General features: G+C 39.6%; 1 protein-coding gene across 1 annotated transcript in view; it reads left to right on the top strand.

Annotated features, from left to right (window-relative positions):
* SORCS2 (sortilin related VPS10 domain containing receptor 2) overlaps positions 1–16,388 on the top strand; it is a 591,182-nt gene that overhangs the window by 311,735 nt on the left and 263,059 nt on the right. The gene's annotated exons all lie outside the window — the stretch shown is intronic.

Below are 16,388 nucleotides of genomic sequence, written 5' to 3'. Positions count from 1 at the left end.
CATGACAAGCAGAAAATAATGTAATGCAACCAAATAATCTGCTCATCACTGACATTAGAACTTCAGAAATGAATTTTTTTTTTTTCCATAACTAACCTGGATACCTTTTTCTCAAGGAAATGTAAGAGCACTTGAGCAGTGAACTGGACTCGCCTCTTTGTTACACTGATGTTAATAAGGGTTCTGTGGCTGCATTTCTGGGACAGTTCCAGTGAAATTCAGGGAGCTACTGCAACTATACAGTTTTGTAAAACAGAGCTGTATTTGACTCATTAACATGTTTCTCTGCAGATGTAAGATTTGATTTCACTGACGTGCTACTCTAGTGTGCTGTTTTGGTAACTGCGTTTGTTTCTTTGAAGTTGCATATATGACAACGATGTACTGTCAAGGTAGGTCAGACCCACAGAGGTGTACGAGATAGTCAAGAGGAGGATATTGTGTGCTTATCTCTGGGTCTGTGACCCAGAAAGTAGCACAGAAGTGCATTTACTCTGTGTGCTGATGACATGCTCACTTTGTTTTTTCAAGGACTTGGTTACTCATTTTCCCACTCTATTATGTTTATTGGACAAGTTCCACATAGTTCATGATCAGCAGAAAACTGAGGTCATACCTGTAACATTTTTTAGTGTTCATAGTGAGACGCATTTTTTTCCCCTTTTAACAGGACAGGGCTTTGAAATAAATAAGTTAAAAAACTGTAAAGCCAGTTGTAGTACCTTGTAGGTCAACGACTTGGTTTTCCAAAAAATTATGGTGCCTGGCAATACCTTCTGGCAATTGCTCAGCCATTCTGAAAGTCAAGGCATCTGCTTAGGTATACGAGTGTAAATGCCACCATCTGTCTTAAGGAGTCTGTGTTACTTATTTTTTTTTCCCCATAATTTCTTTATGGCTTGGAGGGTCTTTTCCCTGACACAGAAGTTAACAATGAAAGAAAACAGACCCACATCTGAGTATCTAAGTATAAACCACCAAAAAAGTGAAGAAGTCTCAGATTTTGGACATTTAATATCTGAGCTGTTCATCTTTGTCTGTCTGTGAAGTTGCTGCATTGACCCAAAGGTCTGTAGGATCAGTTGAATGACTGATATTTATGTCACAGTTTTTTTTAAAAAAACCTGAATGCTTTGTGTGACCACTCCTGACTTTCAGTAAGATGTATTTTTGTTCTGAATATTTATATTGAGATTCCTGAAGGACCAGATGGTAGAGGATTCACTTAGTGACTGACTTTCGGGCTGCCCTGGACTTTATAATTTGCAATTTCAATTCTGTTTTAGCTGTGACTGTTCATGACCATCTTAACAAAGTAGGTTAGTTTAAGTATGTTTCAGATTTGAAGTCTATATTGTTCTGTAGAGTTTTAAGAGAAAAAGTAGATATATATAGTGAGTACAGTTGCAAACATAATTGTTAATACTTGAAAAACTTCTCCAAATAATTTGAGGTTAGTTTTTTTAAATACAATTTTTTAAATTCTTATGTACTTAGAGAGGTGTTGTCCTATTAGCTGGATATTCTAGAGGATGCATTGTTTTATGCTGTATTATGTATACATATAAAATATTATTATAATCGTAATAATATAATGGCTTACATCTAATGAAGGAGATGTTTTAGAAATTTTGAGATTAATATTCAGAAGGTTGATCCTGTATATCAAAGCTTTGTGCTCTGCCTTGCATTTGCGCTGTGGAGTTCTCTCCCTCTGTGGTCTTTTCTTTCCTGTCATTGTCCTCAGTGATTGTCCTCAGTGACTGTTGTGCCCTGGCTTTCTCCTGTGGTGTTTTCTTGCTTTCCCAATCATTTGTAAAGGCTTGAGCTGGGAAGGAGACTGTTCTGCATTTGGATGATTACGGCTTTCATTTCAGGTATGCAGACCAGACATGACGCTTGCCAGCTGTAGATCATTCTTCCCCCTCTGTCACCCACCCACCTGTGGTCTCTGCTCCAGTATGGTGCTCGGTCCGTACCAGGAGCTGATCTCATTCATTACTTTTTCTCTCGTTATGCCTCGAAGCCAGAAAGGCATCATTTCAACCGCTGTCTGCTCCAGTGGTTCAGGCACTACAGAACCAGGAAGGTTTCACAGGACTCGTCTGTGGACAGCTGTGTTTAATGATGCTCTTCTGTGGATTTTGGAAGATCCTGTAGTTAAAACGACCGTAATTCAGTCTTTATAAATGCCTTTGTGAACATTTCAGAGCCATGCCCAAGCCGTTCTCCATGTTTTGTGCAGACAAGGCAAGATGATTTCAAAGGAAACATTTTGTGACTTTCTGGATGACATCCTGCTGCTTCCCAACCATTTTTTTGTTTGCCTTTTTCCCCCCCTCCCTCTATCATATATTAATTCCGTCTCTTCTTCCTTCAGAGACAGATGGTGAGCTGGTGATACTAATGAGCTCCCTGCTGCCCAGGGAAGGCAGCCTGAAATGCTTTGTGTTCTGAGAACTAACAGGCTGAGCACCCTCACTAAGGATGTAACACATGCGATGAAAGGTTTGATCCACAAATACTGTAGCAGACTTTCTTCACATGCACCTATGAACCGTGTTTCCCCAGGAGAACAACTTCCCGAAACAGCCTACCTAATAGTCCGATCCTTACTGTGTTTATTGGGGTATTGCTCTGAATGGTACAATAATTTCTCGCTTTTATGGAGATGGAGAGAGCATTAGGTTGTGGACACATGGCAATTGAATGCCCTGCTTCTCTGGCATTAGCACACTGAGAAATGAAAACAAAGAGCACCTGCTGTTCCTCAGAATGAGTCTTTGAACATTATAAAAACTTTCTTGGCAGAAAGCCATTCTTTTCTGGGCTGACTTTAGAAAGAATGCAATTAATTATAGGAGTCGTAGACCTCTAAGGTAACAAAATGCAATTATCCAGGGATTCATGATGGATTCAGTTATGTCTTGTTTAAAATGTAACAGGATTGTCAAAACTGACTTGTACTAAGTAAGCAATTAAAGACAGATCCAGTTGGGCTGGAAGTCTAATTGTTGCAGTTGTATGGCCAGTTCAAGGCTGACTGCAAAGTTCCCAAGTGGTGGTAGTTATGTGGGTTCAGCATCAGCATGAGGCGTTTTTCAAAACCAAATGAATTGCTTACAATTCTGAGAACTTTCATAATGGATTCATTAAACATTCTCTCTCCAACAGAGATCACAAAGAGAGATGTATCCCTTTCTCCACTCTCAGCAGAAAAACTGCAGTGACACAAGATTTCTAATTGAGTGAATGTGAAATATTCACTTTTTGTGTGTGAAACCAAAGAAATACTAGTATCAGAGTATCTCTCTTTTAATGTGACATCTCTTTCACAATAAACAGCATTTTGCCAGTGGAATAGAGAACGTTAAAAAAACCCAGACTTTTGCTTTCAATTACCACAGAGAGATATATCACGTAAGTTTAGGGCACGGATAGTAAATCTGAATCTAACCTGATCAACTCTTATAGCTGATAAAGAGGTGTTGGTCTCTTATCAAAGCAGGTGCTTTGATATCTGTTGATGCAGTGTAGTACCCAGTTCACATTTAAGTTAATTACTGTATACTAGCAAGTAACAGATGTGCTGCAGATGGCTAGGGTGATTAAAATAAAAAAGCTCACAAATAAAGATTTTACAGGTTTGGAAGCTAACAATAAATAAGCACTATATTAAAACTCAAATATTTTAGTAATTGAACTAAACCAAAATTTGTTTCCTTATTATCAGTCAGTTGCTGTGAATAGGTTTAAAACAAAATACTGAGTTACAGGCTTAAACAGAGATGTTTTTCCTATTTGAATTTACTAGTACTATGCCAACGGTTATTCTGGGAAAATGTATGTGCACGCTCTTCTTGGTTCTGTGCTTTCACCACCTTTCAGTAAGAACATAAAATGAGGGTCAGTCTGAAAGTGGCTGGCGGTCTTTTTTTTCACCATGTACATTTACATTTACTGAAATGAAAGCTTTTTACAGGAATGTACTGGTTTCACCAAGAATGCTTTTACAAGCATTTCTAGTTTATGACTGGAAATTCCACCCTGAAAGGAAAGGGAGCCACATATAGACAGGCAAGCCCCTATTTCCAAAAAAGCAAGGTGGTCCTGTAAGCAGTGTAGGATCAAGAAGTTGAACCAGAGGTTCTCACAGGACTAGTGAGTATCTTCACCATAAGGCTTTTTTCTCTTCTAGGATGTTGCTCCTTCTCTGTTTTCTGTTGTTTTGAGATATTTTTTTTTTTGAGAAACACCTTGGCAAGTCATATTTCATCCTTATTATCGTCCTAATTCAAACCATGGCAATTTGTGGAGTTTCAAAACTTTCATACGACAAGAAAATGGTTTCCTGCTCTAGCTGTGAGAGGCGTCATTGTAAGGTGAGAAACATTATGAAATGTTTCATAATTCTCAGTAATTTCATACATTCCCAGTAATTTAAACGTGTATGGGGTTGACCTAATTTCCAAATTAATGATAAAAATATATACTACCTTGTGGTGAGATCTGATCAAGAAGAACCACTTAAATAGATACCTGATGTAACATTGAATTAGCCTAAAGGAGCTTAATATGTTCCATGTACTACACTAAGTTACATGTACAGAAGACCCGTCATACTATAGTACTCTGAACTGGATTAAAAAAAAAAAAAAAGAAACAAATTAATCTTTGAGAAATTGTTCACAAGATTTTGTTTCTTCTTTTTTTTTTTTTTTTTTCTCATGGGATTACAAATGGTACTTAATCAGCGAAATAGTGTATGAATGTTTTGGTTTAGATGGGTATGTTTAAAATCAGGTGAACTGACTACTTTTTGGGAGAGATTACTAAGCATAGGTAAACTACTTATTTCTGGATTTTGCTATAGCTGTTTTTGCAACTACTTATGAAAGGAGAGATCATCAAAAAAAGAAGCAGCAAATACTCAGCTTCTACTGTTTGTGGTAATAGACTGCTCTGTACAAGTGGGACACTGAACAACCCCACTCACTACACAGAAAGGCCATGGAAATTTCTCCCCATATCTTAAGGCACTCTACTTCTCATTCTAGTAAACCTCTGCACTGTATAGTCATTTACACCATATTCGTATGGAAGTGGCTGTGAGAGTAGAATCACAGAAGGCTTTGCTTATGGATTTTTCTTCTATCCACTATAAGAACACACTTCCTTGCTACATTCCTCGGATCTTTCTCTTTGACTCCTGCAATACCCTGTGGTCATCTCCATGTGCTTCCTGGATGGATAAGAGGCAGTACTTGCTGTGGCTGATGATAAGCCAGCCGGCTGCTGCCTGCCAGAGCCCCTGGTGGCCTCTTCCATTTCCCTTTCCCTCAGTGGAGATGCTAATTTGGTCTGTATCCTTTATCCAGCTATTGCTATTCATAAAGATTGTATGTCTTCAGGATTTTTGAGGTCTCTCTTCCTCTGGAATCTGGGTCCAAAAGCCATTTTGGATGGGGAAAGGAACCTGAAGAGAAAACAAATGATCATGTAAATCTTATTTCCTTAGGGAGCCAGACTAAAGATGTACGGCACCAATCATTCTTACCCAGCTGGACTGAGTTGAGATAATGAACTAATTACTACTAATCAACTCAAGGTACCTATCCTGCCTACAAGAGGCAGGCCATTTCCTCCTGGCTGTGGAGGATGCAACAGCGTCCTTGGTGCTGCAGCCCAGGCTGGTGAGCGACAACTGGTGATACATCCGTGAGACCCTGGGAAGCCCCGACTCCCTCGCCGAGCCGAGAGCCCTAGCCAAAAGAGCCGGAGCCGGGAGCTCGAGCGAGAGTCCTTCGGAGAAGAAGGTAAAGCCGCAAGCCCCGACGTGGTATTCGCGGGAGGGAAGCGTGCTGGAGTTGGATGAATGGGCCGGGTCTCTGCTCACCCATAAAGCCTGTGTGAAAACAAAAAATGGTAAAACAAAAAGGGGGAATTGTGGCACCAATCATTCTTACCCAGCTGGACTGAGTTGAGATAATGAACTACTAATTACTACTCAACTCAAGGTACCTATCCTGCCTACAAGAGGCAGGCCATTTCCTCCTGGCTGTGGAGGATGCAACAGTGTCCTTGGTGCCGCAGCCCAGGCTGGTGAGCGACAACTGGTGACTTCGACGTGATACATCTGTGAGACCCTGGGAAGCCCCGACTCCCTCGCCGAGAGCCCGAGCCAAAAGAGCCGGAGCCGGGAGCTCGAGCGAGAGTCCTTCAGAGAAGAAGGTAAAGCCGCAAGCCCTGATGTGGTATTCGCGGGAGGGAAGCGTGCTGGAGTTGGATGAATGGGCTGGGCCTCTGCTCACCCATAAAGTCTTTGTGAAAACAAAAAGGGGGAATTATGGCACCAATCATTCTTACCCAGCTGGATTGAGTTGAGATAATGAACTACTAATTACTACTCAACTCAAGGTACCGATCCTGCCTACAAGAGGCAGGCCATTTCCTCCTGGCTGCGGAGGATGCAACAGCGTCCTTGGTGCCGCAGTCCAGGCTGGTGAGCGACAAAGATGCATGTCTAAGACTTCTCTCACACGTTATAGATCAAGTAGAGTGCATCCTCTGATGAACAGGTATAGTGGGGAAGCTTAATGAGAAGGTGACTTCAAAGTTGTGCCTCTATTGCCATGTGATAGCTCTGGGTCTGTATTATTTTGGAAATGCAGTTGTCGTTTGTTTGGTCGTTTGTTCATACGTTCTAGGTAGTTGTTACCTGTTTCCAAATGTTTCCTCTCAGGTCATAGCCAGAGATGACTATTACGTGTATTAATACATATATATGATATTTTAGTTGCCAAAAAGTGTTGCACTGTGCAGTGTATTCTGTCCTGTGAGAAAGTAAGCACGAGATGTGCTACAGAAATATTTCTTTGCAGTATTCTCTCACTAATTAAATTTGATTTCTATTAATGCGTTCTGTTAGTCTGGATTTCTAGATATGGTGGAACATTACCAAGTGTAATGTAATTTTATTGTTCAGACGAGTTTTAGGTTTACATCGTCACAGACACTCCCTTAAAGAATTAGGAAGGAAAAAGAAGAACTTTGCCTTTTCCTGAATTTGTATCATGAAGCACCTTCTTAGAAATCATTTTTAAATTTCACTCATGTCATATGAAAAAGTCCTTCCTTTCTGTTTAGTTGTGGGGCAAATACCCCCTCGACCAGATGTGCAGAAAGATGTAGACTGAGGAAGCATTTAGATTTGTTTAAGCTTTCTAGTTTGAGCATATGCTGGTGGCACCATTGAAATCTGGGAAACTCTCTCCCAATAAAGATAAAATGAGAGAAGATGCCTTTTCAAAGCTGAATCAACTGCCTCTGCTTTAAATATGGAGAAGCTTTGGTATTTTGGATTTAATGAGGCCTAAATATGTCAACATTGGAGGCTGTTTGCTTTTGTTAAATAGTTGGCATTCTATACTGGCTGGCATTTTTGTATTTACTCTGTCAAAATCCTCTGCAAGTCATTGTTTCCCAAGCTATATGAATTTAGCTCTTCCGGCCTGCTTTCATATTCGGTTGTTCTGTTTAGGTTTAGGAGGAACTACATCTGCTTTCTATTTTTTTTTTCAAATGTCTTGCTGTTTCTTCTGTTACGCATCCTACAAGCATTGATATAGACAAATTAATGAGTAATTCTTTTGAATAGAGTCAGCACGAGAAAAGTGATGCATTTGAAATGTGACCTGTGGAAGTTTGTGTAGATACTCTAATGCAGCTTGTTGGTATTCAAAATTGGCTTATGAATGTCCAAGACTACAATTATTCCAGTCAGGGGCATGAGGCTTTCATGCGTATGGAGCTGGATTGCTCTGCAGTCCCAAATCTGAAATCTCCTGAGCTTGCACTATGAGGGATGTTACAAGTGACAACTCTATAATCCGCTATCAGATTTCTCCAAAAATAGTTCTATTCATGAGGCCTACTTGAGTTAGTATCTAGAAAATGTATTTTCTCCACAGTTGCTACAGTTCTTAGTTTTTCTTTCTGTGGTTATTGTGCAGAAGGCCACAGTGAATTACCTCCTGTGTACCGCATCTCTCTTCTAAGTACAATGCCAGATTTATAATGTGAATTGTTAATATTACAATGCTGAGAACTGAAGTCAGTGGAAACTTGGCACGTAGGATCATGGAGTTATCAGTACAAGTTTAGTAAGAGACATGTAAATTTTTTCTGTGAAGTAATTGTGGAGTATCCAGTTTTTTATTTTTGTCCGGAGATTTGTATGGCCTTCTGAAAAAACCCAACATCTAGGTGATGATAATCAAATGAAGCTACTACAGAGGAGATGTAGAGCTGATCTGAAGACTTTCTCAGCAAAAGTCATTACCGCTTCACTAGGAAAACAGAATAGTGAAATGAATGGGATTCTCTAGAGATCTGTTTGTGTTTGGGGTCAATCAATTTTTATTAGTGACCTGGTTGATGGCGTAGGCAGTGTATTTATTAAATTTGTAGACATCGTGGAGTCTGAAGGGGTTGTAAGCACATTGGAAGACAAAACTGGAATACAAAACTATCTTGACAAACTGAAGAAATGATTGGAAAAGAGAGGATTAATTAGTAGATATAAATGTAAACTATTGCACTTGAACAGGAACTTCCAGCTTCACAGATACTGATTAAGTGTAGAATTTACTTAAATAAAATTTGAGTATTACAATGGACTACAAATTGAACATCAGTCTTGTCTTAGTGATGCCGAAAAGCTAAACCTCACACTGGAATATATGTATATCTGAGTTCACATACAAAAGATATAAAGTAGTTGACCCTTCTGGTCAATTCAACTTTGTAGGACATCAGATGAAAGCAAGCCTTGAGAAGGGAATCAGAGATGAAGCAGAGTCTAAAATGTCACCTATGGCAAACAGCAGAAGAATGTGGGTTAATTTTTTGAGAGAAGAGCAGTCAATGCGCGATGTGGAAACACCCTTAAACTATTTTTAAAAATGTCAGCAAAGAGAATACAGTCTCCAAATGCATAGTGCTAGATGATGAAAAACAGGCTTACATATCAGCAAAGAAAATGCAAGTTAGAAATTAGGGAAAACTTTATAAAATTATATGCCGTTTGGATTATTTGCCTGAGGAGGTTATAAAACCTTCATTACTGGAGGTTAATAAATATATAAACAAACATCTGTTAGGGATGACAGAAGTATAATTCACTAGCCTTGGCAGTGGTGGAAATGAAGTAGACTTTTTTTGAAGAAACTTGCAGCCCTGTTGTCTAGATTTCTGAGTGGTTTTGTTTGTTTATTTGTTATGATTCTAATGACAAATTGATATTATCAGAAAATAAATTTGAGGATTTAGGACTACTTACTGCTTTAAATACTTAAAGCCTGAAAAATTTCACACCTACATGTAACATTGTTTATATTTAAATGAGAAGAGGGTTTCTTAACTTAGATCAATAATGGTATGCTGATCGATAATTATTTAATATATATGTGATAGACTAAAATCAGATGTTATCATCTTTTCAGTATGTGGTAAATTTTATCTTCCTTCTGGAGAACTTCCTTTTATGACCATGCCTAAAATAAACACTTTTATCTGCTCTGACATCTTGATGGTAAATAAAATATATTGTTAGCATTATGGCTCTTTTTTAAGTGTCAGATTCATTCTGATTACTACTGTGACCTCCTGAAAGTGGTAATTTGGAGAAAACAGTAAGAATGTTAATAGGCTCCATAGGCACATTAGCTTACATGGCATTAGCCTTTATTTCTGACTTCAGTAGAAGTCTGTACAATAAAGCAGAATTCGCCTCCGTGCCTTTGGTCTTGTTCTTACTGATGTGCTGTTGCATGTGGCATGATACTGCCGCGCAAAGTAGTATAGACTCAGACTGGAAAGTAATGTGACATCTTTATCACATAGAGGAATTACTTACAGCAGGATCTAATGGGAATTTGGGAGAGGGAAAGGGTTTGGTTTCTTTAGTCCCTATAACTGACTTACCATAGTGGACATGGGCACGGCAGAGCAGGCGGGGATGTGGGATGTTTGACGTGGGACACTGGAATTAATCTTCAGCAATCCCACGGGTCAGCAGGTGTTCTGCCTGCCCCCAGAACCTTTCATTTTTCAGAGACAAAGCAAATTTTTGATCCTGTGAGGTGCTTCCTTCATTGTGGATTACAGGTATGCTGGAAACCTGTGTTTAGATCCACAGTTCAGGCTGAGATGCTTTCACTGAGAAGTAATTTAGTATTTTAACAGTAATTGTGTACAAGAGAGAAATATTTATAGGCACTGTGACAGGAGATAGGAATCCTGACTGCTAATTGCGATTATACTTGAATCAAGAAGCTTTTTTTAGGTTTTCCATGCTTTGCATATGTTCGCATTTCTGCCCTAATGCATTTTCAATTTCTTTTCTTCTCTCAAATATCATCCATCTTTTAGATTTGGAAGAATGGACAATTTCCACCGGGCTTGTTCAGAGTTGCAGCATTACCTCATGGTTTTATCCCATCAAGTAGCAGTGAGTGCTTAGCTCTGTTAGCTAGCTTGGTCCCCATGCAAAGTGGTAAATGAATTTGATATTGTACACAGATGTCATCTCCATTATAAAGGTACAACACTGAAATCAAACCCCAATATTGCTGAGCTTAACATTCACTATAATTTTTAAAAAAGAAAAGCTATCAATGGCTTTAGTATTAACAGTAGCCTTCTGCAATTACTGGACATCGTGAAATACTTGCAGGACCAGAGTTGGAGCTTGGTTTATATGACTGTTATGTTGTACAACCATTACCGCTTGAAAACATTGTCAGACAAATGTGAGCACTCTCCAAATGTATGGGAGGAACAGGAGCCAAGAAGTGTTTGTGGTACTGACTGATGACATTTGTCATTTTCTGTAGTGAAATAAAATTTTTATGAAAGCTGGAGCGTTCCAAAATACATTAGAACAAGTAATTCCAAGGTTAAGATTGAATCCAGGATGTTTCCAAGTGGCAAAACATTGCCAAAAAGGCGCAAGCGGAGACCAGATGAAGAAGCACTGGTTCTGTCATTAGGTTTGTTGGGACAGGTATAGTGACAGTTTTGCGTCTCTGATAAATGCAGCATGCATGACTCGTGTCCCTACAGTTCTGTTTGGTCATATTAGCTGCTGTGTTTCTGTTCAGTCACTATTGGTTTCAGACAGAGGAGCAGCGTGTTTGGGGAGTACTTAGGCAAAAGGGCATGCATTATTTAGTGCATATGCGCAAGGATTAATTGAAAGGCCTCATTAAAAGGTAGAAAGCTCTGTTGCAAGTGGTTCCTCAAGTGAACTAAAGCCTTTGAACTGCTCTCCCTGCACTCATCTGTTGAGTTGGACCAAATTGTTAGGGAAGAGAAACAAATGCACTTTGATTATGGAAATAACTTTTTCTTTGACTGGGAATGTGTTCTCAATTGAAATGATTCTTAACCACTTGGACAAGCAGATTTCAGGATGAAATCATATATTTAAAAATGTCTCTCTATATTGAATGACAATAGGAAAATAACATTTACATTTTGAAGCACTCTTCTGAGAACAAATTGTTAAATTAAAAAGTATTTTTGTTCCATATCAGCAGGGATAGTGGTAGCTGGTAGAGAAATTGAAAGATAACGCTGGAATATTTACTTTGCTCTGGACAAACAAGTGGCTCCTCTGGAGCACCAAGTGACCAGGAGCTCCGGCTCCTGTCATAAAGTCTGAGGCTGAGAAGGGCTACTGTCAGTAGATCTTGCCTTCTGCAGGTTCTGTCAAGCTTGTATGTGTACTTCAGATTCAGTGTGGCATTTAACGGAATCATAGAATCATAGAACGGTTAGGGTTGGAAGGGACCTCAAAGATCATCTAGTTCCAACCTCCCTGCCATGGGCAGGGAAGCCCTCCACTACACCACACCAGGTTGCCCAAATCCTCATCCAACCTGGCCTTGAACACTTCCGGGGATGGGGCATCTACAACTTCTCTGGGCAACCTGTTCCAGTGCCTCACCACCCTCAGAGTGAAAATTTTTTTTCTTATATCCAATGTAAATCTCCCCTCTTTCAGTTTAAATCCATTGACCCTTGTCCTATCACTATATGCCCTTGTAAAAAGTCCCTCTCCAGCTTTCCTGTAGGCCCCCTTTAAGTACTGGAAGGCTGCTATAAGATCACCCTGGAGCCTTCTCTTCTCCAGCCCTGCTAGTAGTTGTTACCACCTACTGTATGGAATGCAGTGCGAATTCTGTTTTTTCATGTCACTGTTTTTCTTAACTCGAGTGTTTTCTAACAGCAGACTAGACCAAGTGATGGTAGCCTGCTTTTGCCTGCTTATTCTGAGGTTAGGAGCTGGCATTGTTTTGTTCTGTGGATGGTGTGATTTGGTGGACAGTATTCCCTGCAACGCAGAGCCTGTTAGCAAATCCAAGGGCAAGAACAGTAGCATTCCTCTCACACTGCGGCTTACATAAGAAGCCACACGATACCGTTGTGAAACCAGTGAGGGTGAAACCCAGAGGACTGACTCCAGCCATTAATCTTCCCTTGGAAGTCTTCCATATATTTGAGTGTGTCTGAGGTTGCAATTGAGTTTGGTTTCAGACAGGAAGGATACGGCAGAGGCTGGGGAGCTGAGACTTTGCTGGGACACAGAACACACGAAGAAGTTGCATGAGTAATTGAATCTCTTGTTCTACTTGAGTCGAGCAACAGAATACTGCAAATTTTCTATGAATATTAGCTCATTTATTTCAATCCTGTTTAGACCCATCCTGTGTTCATTTTCTACGAATAGACTTCAGCAAATGGCAGGATTTGCCAAATCAATACATTTTAACTCTACGCTACAGAATATTTGAGGATGACAGTTGAAATTTATAGTCTTAAATGCTTAGGACAGAAGTTTGATTCTACAAGTCGCAAGTTGGTCTGACAAAACCAAACTTAACGTGTTACCTTTTGCCCTGCTAGAGCTCAGGTATTTTATAGCTAAAAAGCTACAGGTCAATAATTACTTTGCAGACAATGTGAGGCAACTGTTGTTGATTTTTCAGATAATTTACAAACAGAAGAGTAATTTTTCTGAATAAATAATGTAATGGAACATCATGTGATATTCTTGTGTATTGAGTTGAATTTAGTGTTCATATATATAGAAAGCATAGAGGGTGATTCCAAGTGATTTACTTAGGTGCCTTTTTATTTGGGACTTAGAGGATGGACTGTTCTCTACCTCTCAGCGTCTCTTCCTTTCCTGCATACATCTTTGCAGAATATTTGCTATTCTCAGGAAGTGCGATTTTTCTCTCCATTCTCTGAGCTTCACCTTTTCTCTATTATAAAATCATAGAATCATTAAGGTTGAAAAGTCCAACCGTCAACCCAATACCACCATGCCCGCTAAACCGTGTCCTGAAGTGCTACATCTACATGTTTTCTGAACACTTCCAGGCATAGTGACTCCACCACTTCCCTGGGCAACCTCTTCCAATGTTTGACAACTCTTTCAGTAAATAAATTTTTCGTAATATCTAATCTAAACCCCGCAGCGCAACTTGAAGCCATTTCCTCTCATCCTATCACTAGCTACCTGGGCGAAGAGACCAACACCGACCTTGCTACAACCTCCTTTCAGGTAGTTGTAGAGAGTGATAAGGTCTCCCCTCAGCCTCCTTTTCTCCAGGCTAAACAACCCCAGTTCCCTCAGCCGCTCCTTATAAGACTTGTGCTCCAGATCCTTCACCAGCTTCGTTGCTCTTCTCTGGACACGCTCCAGCACCTCAATGTCTTTCTTGTGGCGAGAGGCCCAAAACTGAATACAATATTTGAGGTGCAGCCTCACCAGTGCCAAGTACATGAGGACAATTATTTCCCAAGTCCTGCTGGTCACATTATTTCTGATACAGGTCAGGATGCTGTTGGCCTTCTTGGCCACCTGGGCACACTGCTGGCTCATTTTCAGCCAACTGTCAACCAGCACCCCTAGGTTTTTTTCTGCCAGGTAGCTTTCCAGTCACTCTCCCCTAAGCCTGTAGCTTTGCATGGGAGTTGTTGTGACCGAAGTGCAGGACCCAGCACTTGGCCTTGTTGAATGTCATACAGTTGGAAAGTTAAATGGAAAGTTATAGTGGAAACTATGGCAGTGAGGGTGACAAGTGAATTCAGAAAGGAGAGCCTAAATCCAGAGTAAGCACACGGAGATGATGCAGTTAAATAAACGGACTACTCTAGGCTTAGATGAACAATTTTCCAGCCATCTGTCCCATTTTTCTCTCCAGAATTGATGGCAATGTATCAAAACTGTTGAATAGTTAGCAATAGCTGTTAGAGTTATCTGTAAGCTGCCTGTTGGGTATGGACCACTGGTGGTCTGCATGTTCTTGGGCCAATTCTTCACAGCTGAGCTGTGAAATGACATTACAGGTACATTGTTTTCGACTGAAAGCCAAAGTATAGTGATATCTGAAATATTCTGACAGAGGTCCACTTATCCAAAACTTTTAGAACTAGTTGCCTACAGACCGCATATCTGATACTTAAGATATGTGTTTTCTCTTCTCGGAGATGGGACAGTAAATTGACACTGAGCACTGATATGCTAAAAGAGAAATTAATAGAAAATTCTGAAGCAAATACAAATAGGCCTTCTCGTCTGTGTGCCAAGGATGCCTGACGTTTCTATCAATACTGTTAGTGATGCTCTACCTGCAATTTAGATGAAATCTGTGCCTAGCATGTCCAGCTTTCAAAATAAGGAATAATGCATTTCTCTCTCCTTGCTGATGCTCCCACAGAGTCTTGTGTAATCACTGCCAAAAGATAAGAATGAAATGGGAAGAAAAAGTAGAAAAAAGCCAATGCTATTCTGATGGGGAAAGCAAAGAAAGGATAGATATAAAAGAAAGATTGTACGTGCAATTGGTGCTGTGATATTAATTTGAAATGCAATTACTAAAGGTTAGCCATCTCCAAAGGCAAATTTTGCTCTGCTGCTTGTGGACCTGTAAGCTAGGAGGCAGAGACTTACAGGAATCGGGAGGCTTACAGGCAGTAACAAGTAGGGATGAGGTGGGCAGCAGAGAGTAGCAGATCTTTTCCTCCTCAGAACTTTAGATCTTCTAATGATGAAATCACATACATCTCTAGTTATTGTGTCCCTGATAGTATAGCTTATTCAAAGCATAGATGACCCTGCTTCATTCCACTACAGCTTCAAAGCATAGATGACCCTGCTTCATTCCTGTTTCATTATATCTCTGCCTTTGCGTATCTGCTGCTTGAGGGATGGAAGAACACCAAAACAAATTCCCTCCCACATTCTTCTATGTCATTTGACACATTTGCTAACAAAGACATATTCTTATCTCCAGAATTTATACCTAAAGGTTTCCACTGAAAATATCACATAAATGTTCTTTTCTTTCCTCTTACACTTGACAGTATGTCCATAAAGATATGAGAGTCTAAATGTGTTATTATTATTGTTGTTTTTGTTGTTATTTAGTAAAGACACAGAGCTGAAATTATAAGTAAACAGAACCTCATAATAGTAAGTAGGCATGACTCATGGGTTGCTCCTAAAGTATTTGTTCCATTAATTCAACTCTGTCATGTCATTTGAAAGTAATTACATTTTGAATATCAGTGTGAATAACTTAATGGTTTGGGATGACTTGGAATTTCTTGTCAATCCATCAGCTAATATCCCTTACTTAATAATTTGCATTCTTAACAGAATAAGTGACTCAAAGCTACTTCTTATTTTGCTTCTTTTTATAATCATTTACAGCTTCCTTTGATCATATGGTAATATCCTTCGCTTTTACATCCTTCAGTGTCTTAGAGGCAACAGGTATCAACTTCATTTTATTTTTGTGCTTTATTGAGGCAAAACCAGAACTTTCTCTGACCACTTGTAATATTTGAGGAAATCTGAGGAATCTGAAGCTCAAATGTGTTGAATGCACATTTATTTATCTATGTGAAATATGCAAAATGTTAGGAGAATCTGAGACAGATCCAAAAGCTGTAACAAAAAAATATTAGAAACTTTAAGTGCTAATCAAAATGCTGTCCACACATAGCTGCTGAATAGGCCATATGTGGCCAATGCAAATACAGGTGTGACGTGACTGTTCATTGTTCTGCTAGATTAGTCACTTCCTGAAGACACAGCGCTAATGTTGGAGGACAATTTCTCTGGGATTTGATGGGTCATCTGATTATCATATTTTGTATTATTCTTACTAATCTCATGCTGTAGAACAGATTAAATTGTGAGAAGATAAATAAGGAGAGTGCAACTATATTGGAAGGAGTTGGAACAAAAGATCACTATTCCTCCTGAGACAGTTATGCAGCAAAGCAAAGGGTCTTTCACAAACACAAGA

This window comes from Tauraco erythrolophus, chromosome 5 (genome assembly GCF_009769465.1).
Source record: "Tauraco erythrolophus isolate bTauEry1 chromosome 5, bTauEry1.pri, whole genome shotgun sequence".
NCBI classification, from domain to species: Eukaryota; Metazoa; Chordata; class Aves; order Musophagiformes; family Musophagidae; genus Tauraco; species Tauraco erythrolophus.
Note: the sequence above shows the minus strand (reverse complement) of the source record. Positions and strands in the feature narration are given on the sequence as shown.